The sequence below is a fragment of the Ursus maritimus genome (genome assembly GCF_017311325.1).
Source record: "Ursus maritimus isolate PB19 chromosome X unlocalized genomic scaffold, ASM1731132v1 scaffold_X1, whole genome shotgun sequence".
In the NCBI taxonomy this organism is placed as follows: domain Eukaryota; kingdom Metazoa; phylum Chordata; class Mammalia; order Carnivora; family Ursidae; genus Ursus; species Ursus maritimus.
Window position 1 is genome coordinate 54,042,172 of NW_024423319.1, and position 4,346 is coordinate 54,046,517.

At 38.8% G+C, this 4,346-nt stretch overlaps 1 pseudogene; it reads left to right on the top strand.

Moving 5' to 3' along the window:
* The first annotated feature begins 2,610 nt into the window (after positions 1 to 2,610).
* LOC103671998 lies at positions 2,611 to 3,124 on the top strand (annotated as a pseudogene).
* The last annotated feature ends 1,222 nt before the right edge of the window (positions 3,125 to 4,346 follow it).

Below are 4,346 nucleotides of genomic sequence, written 5' to 3' on the forward strand. Positions count from 1 at the left end.
AAGAATTAACATAGTTAAAATGTCTATGTTACCCAGAGCAATCTACACTTTCAATGCCATCCAATCAAAATACCAATGACATTTTTCAAAGAACTGGAACAAACAGCCCTTAAATTTGTGTGGAACCAGAAAAGGCCCTGAATCGCCAAGGAATTGTTGAAAAGGAAAAACAAAGCTGGGGGCATCACGTTGCCTGATTTCAAGCTATACTACAAAGCCATGATCACAAAGACAGCATGGTACTGGTACAAAAACAGACACATAGACCAATGGAACAGAATAGAGAACCCAGAAATGGACCCTCAGCTCTATGGTCAACTGATCTTTGATAAAACAGGAAAAAACATCCAGTGGAAAAAAGACAGTCTCTTCAATAAATGGTGCTGGGAAAATTGGACTTCCCTACTATTTGAACATCTTTATTTGTCTCTAGGATATCACATTCTCTTGGCTCTCTTGCTACCTGCTGTCTATTCCTTTTTTGTCTCCTTTGCTTGTCTATCCTACTTTCCTTAACTTCTAAGCATTGGGCTGCTCCAGAGCTTAGTTCTCAGACCTATGTATTTTCCTTTCTGTCTCCACTCTCTGCTTTTCTCTACTTTGTTCCATGGCCTATGAGGTTCATCTATTTGGACTACATTATCCAGCTCCCTTGCAGTCTTGTCTGTAGTTGGATTCAGTTAATGGGAGTCAGAGGAGGTTATCCAAGAGTGGGAAGAATATTCCTCTAGCTGTTTCTGAAGGGTGCCTGTGGGTTTGCTGTGGCCATAGACCAAAGGTCACAGCTCCTTTCAGGAGGCCCTTTTCAGATGGCTCTTTGGATTCTGTTCACTACATCCTTTAGGCTTAGGTTGGTATAGGCTTCCTGCCTGAATAACTGCCACCAGTCTCCCCAGAACAAAACTAACATAATAAATAAGGATATCCCAAGCAGTTATCTATAGAGCAAATCACTTAGATTTTCCCTAATTTTTCTCAGTATGTAAATAATATAGAAGTACTTTTGAACAGGGAGGAATAAAAGAAAGCAAGAATATCATTATAAATTCTTATATATAACTAGATATATAGATATATAGATATATAGATATAACTATATATATAGATATATATATAGTTAAAGAGAAAAACACCTAAATCATAGGGGCATTATCTCAGCTTCACATTCACACACATTTAAACAGTGATGAAGTGAGTTTCTAATGATGATCCTCAAAGCCAATGTCTCCTGCTATTCTGTTGTCTAAAGCTTCTGTAAACAAGGTTGCTAAATGGGGTACCTGAGTGGCTCAGTCAGTTAAGCATCTGCCCTCAGCTCAGGTCATGATCTTGGGGTCCTGGGGTAGAGCCTCGTGTTGGGCTCCCTGCTCAAGGGGGAGTCTGCTTCTCCCTCCACCCCTCCCCCTGCTCGTGCTCTCTCTAGCTCTCATTCTTTCTCAAATAAAATCTTTTTAAAAAAAACAAAGTTGCTAATTGTCATTGGTTCCCTGTTTCTTTTCTTATTTGCTCTGGGTCTGTCCTTTCATGAATAATTTACATTTTTCAAATATTGGAAAGGAGCAAGGCAAGGACACTACCTGAGAAACTAATCAAAATCAAAACAGCACCATGCATATTAGGATTTTCAGAAAATAATGAACATCTGGTTTTATAGCTATACTGAACAGTGTTTGGTAAGTCTCTAGTGTAATGTTTTATTTTATTCACTCTTTTGGGTTCTACTGTTTTCTCTAGAGATTTTTCTATACAAAGGAAATTTAAGTACTTTCTCACTGATATTGGAGGACTAAACATCTATGGTTTAGAGGGCTTTATTATTACATGATTATGTTTGAGAAATGTGATTTTTAGCTGTAGTTTATCTAAATGATAAAAATTTGTTATGGTGCATGAAGAATAAACCTTACCTAGAAGCAGTCTGGACTTTGTCCTTGGCTACTGGGAGTTTATGTTCCCGTTCCTGAAATGTCCTGCATGATAGGAGTGTCTTTGCTTGCCTCTGGCCTGTGGCTAGTAGAGAGTTTTATCACTGTGAGTTACGATAGGGGCTTTGGGTCATACAGTCTCAGTTCAGACCACCAGAGGAATTGATGACTAGAGATATTAAGCCCAATGTCTGCAAGGGATAGAAAATAAAGATCAGCTACTTGGGTAGTATGTGATTGAACCCCAATAAAAGCTGGACATCAGAGGTTTGTGTGAGCTTCCCTGGATATCAATACTCTGTGCATTTTGTCACGCATTATTGACTGGGTGAAGGTAACACCATCCATACTTGATTGGGAGAGGACACCTGGAAGCTCCTCATTTAAGCCCCTCTTGGTCTCTGCTTCATATGTCTCTTCATTTGGCTGATTTTAACCTTGTAAACTTTCTCTGTAATAATTTATGAATATAACAACTTTCATAATTTTGTGCATCCTTTCAATAAATTTTCAAAACTGAGGGTGGTTTTGGGGACCCCTGAACTTACAGAAGTGAGGGTGGTCTTATGGAGGACTCTGACCCCTTTAACCTCATACTTGATTAAAGTAATTGCAGGTTGTAACCAGGAACTGGAGTTTCATTTCCATTAGACAATTTAGAAACCTGAAAAAGAGATTTTCAGAAATGTTGGCTCTGCTGGGAGGTATGTTCTCTGGGCAGCTACCTGGACACCCTGGGGACTCCAGAGGCCAGGCTTTGCTTCTTCAGGCTGTGCCAGGCCCTTCAAGAATTTTTACCAGTACCTTGGTAGATGATTTGGAGTCATCTTTTGAGGCTTGCTTTGCTTCTTTTGTGAGTCAGGGCTATGTCAATGGCAGGGATCAGCAAGAAATTAGAACTGGTGTTGATCAGTGTATCAGAAATTTCTGGATATTGTGAGACAGACAGAATGTCTTTTCCTCCAAAAAATATTGCAATTATTTGTCCAGGAACCAGAGCAAGTTATCAAAGAGGATGTCTTAGAACTAAGGAATGAATTATAGCAGAAAGATATACTGGTCCAGAAGCACTTGACAAAACTGAGGCATTGGCATTGGACATCAATGTACAGCACAAAAAGCCAGCCGAAATCCCTCAGGGCTCCTTGGCCTACCTCAAGCAGGTATTTGCTAATATGCCTGCATCAAGCACAACCTGAGTCAAAGTTGACCTGAAGGTTATCTGGCATGTGAGTCAGCCTAAACACAGTTTTGACAAACATTACTTCTTGTGGGCATGACATTTTGGAAGAACTCTTTGCCAAAGAACAAAATTATTTTTGTTTGATGGTCTCACTTAAAAATTTCCCTCTATTTTTATAAGCATTACTTCTCGAATACTTTATAAAATGCCTATAGTGTTGGTAAAATCAAGTAAATTTTTCTGTCTTTAGCAAAGTTTAGACTGTTCGCGTGATTCCACTTACAGCTTCCTTTTTATGTTTATTTTTTTCTGTTTGTATTTCTTTTTGTATGACTTAATCTCCTTGGGTTTCCAATTTTAGATTAACTTGCATGATCTGAGGGAAAGTTTGTATGATCTGATCTGAGATCAGAGGATGAGGATTTTGATTGTAGGCCTTTTATGACAATTACCCCTCCATGGTAGTGCAGACAAATAGGTAAATTTGCGTGTTTCAAGGCTTTAAATTATCTCCAGAAGAGAAATCTAATGCAGCAGTGTTTGTAATGCTTCTGGAGCTCTCAGAATGCGGATATTTTGTAAATAGGCTGAAATGATTGTAATACCGTAGTGTACCTAGTATACCTTAGTGTAATAGTAATACAGTAGGATCCTTAAGTTGATGTTGAATATTATTTGGGTTAAGTTTATATTTTGTGGGTTTTTTTCACTTCTTGGAGTGGGGTATGTAGTAGGAACAGGGATATGCTAAATTTTGTTATGCTATGCAGTGATGAATCAGTTTAAGTAAGGGGGCAGACTTTGTTCTCAGCAGGACACTTGAGGCATACATGCAGTATGAGAGGTTAAGCTTTAACTTAACCAAAGCTTACAATGATTATCTCTTTTCATTTGGACTTTTGTTTGCTTGTGTCAATTTTTTTGTTTGTTTGTTTGTTTGTTTTGTAGTAGAATTTTCCATTAAGGAAGGTTCTTGCTAATGAGTGACGTTGATTTTAAGGGACTGGGGCCTTGGTGTAGGGAGTGGGCTACAGGGTGACCCTCGGTGACTTACCACCCTCAAAGATCATGGGAGCCTTAGCATTGGGAAGATATTTTACCCTCTTCTTGGTTACACAGGCCAAGAAGATTCTCTATTGAGCTGCTGTTGAGAAATACAGAGCAGCATTGTATGTGGTGCTCCTTGGATGAAATTTTGCTTTCGTTATTTACAGTCTCTTATCAGGTTACATCTCCTT